General features: G+C 39.4%; 2 long non-coding RNA genes across 2 annotated transcripts; both read right to left on the reverse strand.

The window, feature by feature from the left end:
* Positions 1-2,990: 2,990 nt before the first annotated feature.
* Positions 2,991-7,942, reverse strand: LOC120497481. The gene is made up of 4 exons (XR_005626515.1): positions 6,601-7,942; positions 5,060-5,217; positions 4,421-4,496; positions 2,991-3,550 (listed from the first exon to the last, which is right to left on the reverse strand). It is a non-coding gene; the product is annotated as an uncharacterized LOC120497481 (long non-coding RNA).
* Positions 7,943-8,391: 449 nt separating this feature from the next.
* LOC120497480 lies at positions 8,392-10,210 on the reverse strand. The gene is made up of 3 exons (XR_005626513.1): positions 10,107-10,210; positions 9,405-9,552; positions 8,392-8,518 (listed from the first exon to the last, which is right to left on the reverse strand). It is a non-coding gene; the product is annotated as an uncharacterized LOC120497480 (long non-coding RNA).
* Positions 10,211-10,870: the final 660 nt, after the last annotated feature.

Below are 10,870 nucleotides of genomic sequence, written 5' to 3' on the forward strand. Positions count from 1 at the left end.
ACAATTCTGTAATTCTGTGAACACGCAACTCTGAGGGTTTCCTGCAACATCTCTACAACACCAGCAGACTCAGCCAAACGTTCCCAAGCTACCCAAGAACAGGAGGGGGAGCAAAGTGGGATTTTTCTCACCTCTCTTCCAGCTAATTCTTGTTAATATTGAGAAATTCACGTTGTGCTAACACCCTTTGGGAAGAGCCCTTGCCATGTCCCACTCACCAGCCAGGAAGATTATGAGTCCAATCAGGGAGGGGAGACCTTCCCCCCTATCCCTGTCTGGTATGACCTCCCCAAAAAAGGGCTCTACATGATTTGTTAAAGTAAATCTCATGTTCTGATGTTTATTCTCTGCCCCCACCCTCTGGATCTGGGTTAAGGACACCAGATCCCAGCGGAGGGTTTAACTGCCCAGTCTTTCATGTCTTAAACAGCACATCCACACTTGTGTGGGCCTTTGTGCAAGTGTGACCCTCAGCGTTTCGCCAGCAATATTGATTTTGGCTTTACAATGCTCCTGTTATCCCTATTGTAAGGATGAGGGGAAAGGCACAGCTAAATCACTTATCAGGGCTGACAAAAAAAGCGAGTGTGGGAGCTGAGAATAGAAACCAGATCACCTGAGGTTTCATTGCTGGGAACGTTTCCCTTCCCTCTTCCATTGAATCTTTGTTCGGTCCTGGGGCAGGTCATTGGGAATCTGGGCAATACGCAGACATGTTTCCTTTCCCAGAAGGAAATCAAGCTTTACAGGCTCACTTTACAGAGGCAGCCAGTCCGCTCAGGCTGCCGAGGCTTTTGCAGCTCTCACAGGAGGCTGCAAAATCCAGCAATCAGACCTGTGCAGCCACAACGCTTTCGGAGGGGATGGCAGAGCACAGGAACAGCGCATTATCTAAAAACAGGCTCACACAATACGCTTGTGTGGACATCAGAAACTAATCTTTGAAATGGTCCCTGATGAGGGCTGGATTGGCCCGAGCTGCCTTCTGAAAGTGTTCCAATTCCTCTTTTGCATCCGGTGTGTGTTTATTGGAGAAAGAATAAGTCCTCGTTTAAATTCTGCACATGTATTTGCACTGTGACCTTTTTAGCTGTTACCTCATGGCTATATCTGAAATTGGTAATAAAATGCAACTCGGGATAAAGAACTGCTAGGTGATTTTACACAACTATAATTTTACACTCTCAAAAGGCAGAATATGTAATTCCTTAAACCACACACGGGAACTCGGTGATACTGGGCTGGATTTTTGCTTTCAAAGCCAGCACCGTGTGGATAAAGCCAACTCTGTACAACAATACAAATAATGAGTTAAACAGATATGCACAGATCCTGATCCTGTGAGAAACTCAAGTGAAGCCCCACTGAAATGAGGATGCTGCACCATTACAGGTAATTGGGGAGAATTGGGCATCTTAGTGGTTTTGTGTTTACCCATAACTCTCACAGAAGTCTTTCTGAAGTCTCCCAAAACTGACACACTTCAAACAATCTCCAAGACATCCTATTCATACGTGAAAAAATACCACAGAACAATGTAATGACTAACAGTGAGAGTGAACCTTGAAAACTATTTTTATAATTAGACTCCAGCTTTTCTTATACTGTTTTATGGCCTTCCATTGTTCTGATTTTAAGACTCCAGTAAGGAGCCTTTGAGTTAGGTGGTGGTCACATGCAGAGGAAGCCAGAATATGAAAACTAAATATTTAATGTCACTCTGCTTCCCTGTAAAGTCCATTCAGGCAGGGCTACTGCTGCACACAAAGAGCTCTGAGCTCAGTGGGGCTCTCCCCAGCCACAGGTTCAACTTCAGTGACCCAACAGTGCAGATATCACAGAATTATCAGCGGAACATGGAATGGTTTGGGTTGGAACAGACCTTAAAGATCACCTAATTCCACCCCCTGCAATAGGCAGGGACACCTTCCAGTATTCCAGGTTGCTCCAAGGCCTTGGACACTTCCAGCCACAGCTTCTCTGGGCACCATTTGCCAGGGCCTCCCCAGCCTCACAGGGAAGAATTTCTTCCTAATATGCCCTCTACCCCTGTCCTCCTTCAGCATACGGCTATTCCCCCCTGTTCTATCATTTATTTTGACCATTGCCAAAAGTCCCACTTCAACCTTCTTTTAAGGTAAAACTATTTCAAAATTTTCCAGAAGATGTGAACAATCAGATCCCTGTTCCTTGTTTAAACAGAAAAGCAGAGCATGGTGTAAAAGCCATTCAAAACCAGATTCATACTGTGTTATCAAATCAATATCAATCAATCAAATCATACCACGGGTAGGGTCCTAATGCCAAAAAAATGACAACAGGTGCTTAAAACCTTAAAAGACCTAGCAGAAAGGTGGAGGTACAGCAAAGCAGCAAGATACTTGCCATCTGGAGCTACCCACAGGTATCCTAAATTCCCCACTCCCTGTGCCCCTTCGGGGAAGGAAATACTCATCATTGCATTTCAGCAATTGCCACCCATGCAGGTCATAGGGTGAGATTTAAACTAGAGGCACACTTTGTAACTGCATCAGCATCTTGCTTTTCCACTACACATTTATTTATTTCAGCTGACAGCAGTCTCCCTGTCCAGATTTGTAGTGGCACAATACATTAGGAAAACACTGCAGAGTTCAAATTTGGGTTTCAGTTTAGCAATTAACACCAGTATAACAAAGCCCTTAAGCGTTTCTAGCACCTCCACTGATCTGAGAAGTACCATAACTAGTAACCCTTAGGCAAGAAAACACACTGAATCTGGATAACTCTGAGTTTGCAGGCAGTTCCCCATGAATCAGTGCAGACACTGTAGTGGCAGAGATGCCTGGATTTGGTGTTGGATTTTACCTATATTATATGTATTGTTGGTTTTATCTATAGCAAACCAATCATGGAAGACCCCCCAGCACTTATATGGATGTGAAATTTCTAAGTACAAATGTTGCACAAAACATTTATATTTCTATTAATGCATACACCAATCTCCAAAAGCATATCAGATAGCTACTACACTTATCTATTACAATTTTCATAGGCAAAAAAACCAAAAGGGATCTCCTGGGACATAAAATCCATCACTCTATCAAATTCAGTTTATAATTGTATTCCCAAACTGCTCCTTGTTCACCTTAGAGCCATGTTTTTGTATTTGAGACCATCATCTTTCAAATGGCTAAAAGATTTCTACTTTGTTTGCGATCTGTTTAAATCTGTTCCACACTTTTTGTGCCTACGCTGCCTTTTGGCTCAAACACATCCCTGTGAGTACATCCAGAAATAAAATTGGTGTAGGTGAACGATCACTCAACCTGCATAAGAATAAATCTGAGTTGTAGGTGTGCTGGGATTTCAGTTCATGCTTCATCCTTGGGCTCACCTCAGCCTTGGGATGATGTTTCCTGGCTGATTTAAATGTAAGATTAGAGCACCTCCAGAAGGAGCAGATTCTGTTCCACAGGCAGGTCCCTCCATCCACCTCTGCCCCATCAGGTCCTCCATCAGTGAACCTTTAGTTGTGCTGGATCCATTCACCTCTCACTGGAACCCAACACTGTGAACAAAATCATTTTTCTACCTCCACTTCCAGCATTTTCTCACTTTTCCAGACTCAAATAATGTAATTCATTTAAGGTTTGCCATTAAAAAAAAAGTTCTAAAGTAAACAAGTATCCATCAGGCTTGTGGGAAATTTACTGACCCTCTAGAAATATTTCTTAAAACATCTCACATTTCCTTCCTCTGCATCTGTAAAATCTGATTGCACAAAGATTTTCTTGACCCAACAACATGTTGATTTTAACAAGTTCTAAAACTTCCCACTTTGGGAAACACCTTTATCTGTAGGATATTTTATTTTGGAAATTAATTCCTGAGATGACTTTTTAGTAGATGTATTCAGAAGAATACAGTAGTATATTCAATATTTTTCAAAATAACTTAAATTCTAAAAGCACCTGTAGATCTTTGTTTCTGTCAAATTTCATTATATTTTTGTTGTTTTGACCTTTAAAAACAAACCCACTATGTTTTAATGAAATCATAATACTAAATTTTTCATATATATTCTACGTATTCAATTTGTTTAAAGTGCTCATGAGGGTTTCTTACCCCTAGAGGTGATTCATTCTTCCTTTTTTATCAAATTATTCTATAGATTTTCAATACATACATGCAGGATCAAGTCTAATCTAAACACTGGGTACTTTTGCTCTTTCATTAAGAAATACAAAATGGAAGTGAGTTTCTCATTCTCTGTCAAGGCAGAACAGTTGTTAGATTTTGTTTTTGTAACACAGAAAAATTAAAATATCCTTTGTCTTTACATTAATTCCTAATTTCCATATTAAAATGTTTCTGCTATTGTAGAACAATATTAAGGCAAAATAGATTTTAAATGACAAAAACCTCCTTCAAACCTCACCATAATGTCTCAGCTCATTGGGAATAATCTTCTCCACAGTGTGATATTGATAGTTGAATTCCAGATTAATATTCATCTGTAAAATAAGCACCAAAGGTCACAATCTGGTTCCTGATGAGCATCCTGGTCTTCTCTTGGTGTCCTGAACACCAGACTGGATCTTGACAATGTCATATCTCCAAACACAGTTATGATTCCAAAATTTCCCCAGGCTGATTTTTTTCAGCATGAAGAAGTGCAAATAATTTTATATCAAATGGGAATGATATTTTTTTCAAATTAAAATGACAACTCACTCAAAATATTATTCAAATACATGTGGGAAAGGCTTTTCAAAACACTCTCCCATCATAAATGATGATATTTATTTTGAGTGGAATGACATCTTCTCTCCACCCAGAAATTATGGTTTTATTTTTATAGCTCCAAAATATTCTTTTTTTTAAGTAGTAATGAAGCAAACATTAGAAAAGTCTTGTTTAAATTGTTAGAAAACAAACAAAAAATTCACATTTCCACCTATTTTCTAGTTTCAGGATAAAATGCTCCTTTTTCACCTATTTAACTGATAATTAAAAAGGAGTAAGAGAAGCTGAAGACAGAAAGGGGTGGAGAAAAAAAGAAATTGCATTGGTTTACCTGTAGAAGGTACTTATTATTTTATTACAATAGTTTAGTCATCCTGGAGTGAATTATGGCAGATGCTCTACAAAGCCAAGCAGGGACACAGTCTGCAGAATCCACCAGTGAAATCTCTTTTTCCTACAAAATCCCTCCAGCACAGAGGGGATGTCAGGCTGTTAATACACCAAAGACACCAAAAGCAAAGGAAAAGTTAATTACTCAGACTGGTTGCTACTACATAAAAGAAAATTGGAGCTTTTTTAACAAGTTTTGCCACAAACATGGATGCCCTCATCATGTTTTTTACCCCAGTTTCCCTCCTTGGTGTTGCAGAACCTTTCTGCAGCACCAACCAGTGATTTGGGACATGAACCCTCAAACCCTTTCCAAGAATCCCCAATTCAACAAAAACTGACTCAGAATAAGACACTAATTATTTTTCCCCCATATAACTTGATGGTGTCCTCTTATACTTTCATCTTCTAGTGAATTTATCAGTAAATAGGTAAAATTAACAAAAATATTAAAAGGTATGTTTTTAGTAGTGCATCTTGCCCTGAAACAATAAAGCAGGGTTTAAGTGAAACCACTTCCATTATTTTCCATTAAAAAAAAGAAACATTTTCCCTAAATGTCATCAAGAAAAGGACCAAAGCAAGAAAAAAGTTTGGTCCTGATTGTCTTTTGAAGTGTTTAATCTCAAAAATCGTAAATTCATGCAACTATCTGTGCAGCCTTGGATCCACATTCTCAGGCAGATCTTTGTGTTGTAACTCAGACATCACAATTTTCTGCTCTCAAATCACCACATGTGTGATGCAGCACATGTACAGGGTGCATTCTACAAATGAGGGCAGAAAATCCAAAGTTTAGGTGTTCCAGGTGGAGAAAGAACAGCAGCTGCAACACATCATCATCCAAACTTCAGAGGATCATTTTCAACTCAAGTTCTGCACAAGGGATCAAGTGTTTTACCCCAAATCAATTTATTATCTCAAATATACCTCAAAAATCACATATGGACAAACCATGGCTTTCAACAATTATCCTTTCCATAATTTTAAAGATGACCTATAACACGTCATGTACTTCCCAAATACTGAAAACCAGAAAGTTTTCTGATCCTAAACTTGAAATTTTACTTAGAAAAATTAAAATTGCTTGGTTTATTTTTTTAAACTTAATTTCTCAAACCTTTTGCATATTGGAAAATCTACCATCATTCTTTGCCACTGAATTTCGGTTTTGACCCCATTATCACTTCTAGGTGAAAAAGCTTTGATTAAGACATTTGGTTAGATGTATAAGTTATAAAAGCCATGTCAGTTCTTCCCATAACCAAAGTCCAGCTTCCATACCCAATTGTTTTCCATGGAGTACTCTCCTCTCAACTAAAACATAAAACTTTCCAAGCCATGCCCACATTTCACTGGCAGTTTTCAATGCTCCAGACTGTTACTGAGAAGATATTTTCCTGCCATGTTCCATGTCATGCCTACTTATTCACAATGACAGTGGGATTTTTTTTTTGCTATGCAGTCTAGAGAAAAACTTACTTTATGTGGTCTGGAGTCTGTTCAGAAAGATGTTAAAACCAAGAAGTTAGAAAAGGAATTGGAAAAATTCCAAATAGGTGAAGGGGAATGTGTCCATCTGATGAGGAGTGATGATTCCACAACGCTCCTCCACAAGACATCTCCAGACAAAGCTCAGCTCGAGGTTTGCCGCACGTGAATCGAAGCAATCCAGAGGCAGGATATCCTGATCATCCCTGACAACTGGATAACAAGACAGAGCAGTCCTGGGACATGTGCTTGGATGTGATTGCACATCAACAAGAGCTGGAGATGATAAACAGAAGAGCAGTGCAAAAATACACTGTGGTTGGCAGCTGTGGGTGAGGAGGAACTCTTGGCACACCCGAGCACAGAAGCTGTGGTGGAGGAGGATGACTTACCCAGGAGCTGCTTGTTTGTAACTTTGACAAGTGTTTTCTTTCAACGTGGATGATGTGCTCGAGCTAAATGTATTGTTACACCCAGATTGACAGCTCACATTTCCAGTGCTGTCCTTTCAACTCACGAGCAGCGGGAGTGTGATGGAAATCTCATGGCAGCAACACTTTTAGCAAAACTCTGTGGAGGAAATATTTCCCGAAACATTTGCCCAGCTTGGAATCACCAACTGAAATAAAAACAGCCAGCCCAGGATGAGAAGGTTATGTGATGGGTAAGTACATCACAACCACCATCTCCTGAAAATTGTGAGAGCTGAGGTGGCCACAGAGCAAAGATATTGACAATTATCTTCAGGTACTTAACATGAGTTCATCTGCTGTCCCACACACTTCTGAAGTGCAGTGAAAGTCAGATAAAATGTTCCAAGATCCATTTTCCTAATCAAAGTTATCTGACAGGCAGCTTAGATCCACTTAGAGCCTCCAAGCCTGTACAGACACCAGAGTGGAATTCTTCTGCACAAAGAAGGCTTCACAAGAGTGGATCTTTGATATCCACACAGTCAGGAAAAATCCAAAAGACTCCAAATAAGCTTCCCAAAATCCCTCCTGATCAGTGCTAGGCTTCACCTGGGCAATGCCCTCTCTGATAGGAACAGCTGACCCCAGGTCCTGACTAATTATGGATATTAAGGGTCCAATATAATTTTCCAAGCACGGACACGTGAGCACTAACGCCCTGGCCAAACACCAGTTTGGATAATTATTTTGCCTACTTAAAAGTGCCTGTTTTCATCAGAATTCTTCATGTCCAAAGCTGTTCTGCAGCGCTGTTGAGTGCTGTTAAACAGCTGCAATATCTCACCCCAGAGATGGCTGCATTTCAGTGGTGGGTGATGCTATCCAAAGAGTTTGAATATCAGTTTAATCACTTTGGCATCCTTCAGGAACAAAGTCACTATTTAAATGTAAGATTATTGTAGAGAATGAAATTGTCAATAAATGTAGTAATGTCTATCTCTAACTATAAGCAATTAGAGAGCTGATCTCCAACTCTCAAAAAATAACACCAGATGGTATTTTTCAGAAAAGTCAAATGTAGAGTATTATATTTTTTTGCATTTTTCAGTACATCATGATGGCAAATAATATTATGTGAATCCTGCAAGTACAAGAAAAATCTGCAAGTATAACATTCTTCTCTTCCAGCGAACATCCTGTGAATTCATAAATATTTACATTTTGCAAGTTATAATTATGTAGCAGTGGAGAAAAAAAAAAGAGTGACTGTACATACAAGTTTATAAAAGAACATTCATAAATTAAAAATGTGCATTGTTCTGAAAATGATACCTACTGTGTTTTTTGTGTCAGCCTGTCAAACCACGGGGTACCTTCCAACCTCTCCCTCAGCTGGGGAAAAATCAGACTTTTAGGTCTGAACAACTATTGATCTCTTAGAGCTGTTACTATTAATAGCTTTAAATCTTTATTTGTGAAGTCATCACAGGAGAGATCTGTTAAAACAACAAGAAAAGTTTGTATTGCAACAGGGATAATGCTCCTACACAAGTTGACAAACACAGATGTACTCCAAAAATCTTTGGAATTTTGTGAAAAAACCCTCACCCACTTGCCTAGATTCAGACAGTTCAGTGTTACCCTGTCACTTTTTTTTTTAATTGGAATTTTGTATAGTTTTCCTGTTGCTGCAATTTATGTACTAAAGGATAATTTTAGTGTTAATGAATCTGAACTGCAGGAGAGTCCTGGAGCTGAGATTTCAGTTGCAAGAACATCATTTTCTCAGCAACCAGCAAAAACTATTCATTGAAGACTATTTTTATTGAAGGAATTTTACCATTTTTGTTCATGAATAATCCATGAACAGATGTTGATTTTTACAAGTTCAGTTGTTATTTGAAATTGTTTGAATACTTTATACAAACATATTGCAACCTCTGGGTTATTTGTATTTTTTTTGTTGTTCTATTACAATGTTCAACTATTCATTGTGAGATAGATTGTCTCCTCATGCAAATAAATCCTTACCAATGTAAAAAAAATAAAATGGTTGGACAGGTGACCTAGGTGTATTATTCATGATGTAAATTCTTTAGGGAAAAAAAAAAATAAATTACTTTATGACCAGAAAAATCAACTTTTGCAAATAGGAAAAAAGGAGAAAATTATTTGTGCAAATGCTTAATACTGGCTGTAGGATGGTCAATCCCTCTGAGTGTTCTTATCAAAGCAAAAACTCTGCACAACCATTCATGCAAACAGATAAGGGAGTTGCTTTGATATCTTAATTAATAGCTGTGAAATCACCTTTCACTCTCTCTCTAAAGTATTTGTTCAGCTGTATTGTTGAGATAAAAACAAAAGCCATGGTGGCATCACCTTTGTCTTGTAGGTGTTTCCAACCTGGGCTGTGTTTCCATTTTCCCTGGGCTCTTTCCCTGCAGGCAAATCATGCATTTCCTGCTCTTCCTTCTCTTCCAACATGCCAAATTTGCATCCACACCAGACAGTTTATCACAGGAGAAGCCTGTGAACACAGCAGGCAACTTTTCAACCATAATTTCTACCTTGTTAGCTTATGCAATATTACCCTAATTCTGGACAAATGATGCCACATATTCCAAAAAGAAGGAAGTCACCAAAAAAAGGTTTCCAAGCCTAATTTAAGCATCCAAACCTGAATTTACACAACATTAATTCTTCCCCCTTATCCTTGAGTTAGATCCCTTTTAGGTGCCTTCCTGGCAGTTCTGACAGACATTTATTGAAAGGTTTATTATTTATTGGAGCTGCAACCTCCTGGTTTTCATAGAGTCATTTAGGTTGGAAAAACATCTAAGGTCATAAAATCCAAGTATTTTCCGACCATCTGTGGGAAATTTACATAAAAATAACTGACAAAACTATGCTGATCTTCAAGTCCATGTTCTGGGAAGTGATTAACTTTTCTGAGAAACTACATTGAAATAAAAGTTGTCAGTAGGAGCATGGGCACAGAGAGGTGCTGGCTGTCCAGATTATTGAATAATTTGGGGAAGGCAGGTGACAAGGTTGCTGGGATGTTTTCATTATTTCTGTTACCTTTCAGAGCTTGTTTTTCAGAGGATCTGAAACACCTGAAGCTGGCTGATGGTCCTGGCTGTGAGGAGCCTGGAGTGACAGCAGGAGGGGAAATGGTTCCAGCTGGAAGACAGTAGGTTTAAATTGGGAATATTGAATATTGGGAAGGAACTCCTGGCTGGGAGGGTGGGCAGGCCCTGGCACAGGTGCCCAGAGCAGCTGTGGCTGCCCCTGGATCCCTGGAAGTGTCCAAGGCCAGGCTGGACAGGGTTTGGAGCAGCCTGGGACAGTGCAAGGTGCCCCTGCCCATGGGAGGGGTGGACTGGGATGACCTTAAGTGTCCATTCCAGCCCAGAACATTCCACAATTCTGTGATTTTGCTCTTGGGCACCACCCAACACTCTTAACAGCAAGACAGAAAAACTTAAATTATGAGCAAACAGGAGATTTTTATTTATACCTGTAAACCATACTAAGCTTGTTCCCTTTCTATTTAATGCTTGGGCAGTTGGCAACATTCTCTGTGAGGCCACCAGGAGATTTTCATTCCTGACTGATCCCTGTGCAGCATCTTCATGGAAGCTGCAAGCCAAGCCAGCAGTCCAGGTATGTTTATGTGTTACCACTTATTTCAGCCTCTCCAGTGCACTAATCCCCACAGTTGACAGCACTTATGTTGCAATGACCTGCAGTCATCTGATCAACTTCCTGAATACTTACCAGCTATAATCAAATATATTCTCATCTCTTATTTGAACAAATCAAACAGAAATTGAATACATTTT

The sequence above is a fragment of the Passer montanus genome, unplaced genomic scaffold, assembly GCF_014805655.1.
Source record: "Passer montanus isolate IOZ18808 unplaced genomic scaffold, ASM1480565v1 scaffold1, whole genome shotgun sequence".
In the NCBI taxonomy this organism is placed as follows: Eukaryota; Metazoa; Chordata; class Aves; order Passeriformes; family Passeridae; genus Passer; species Passer montanus.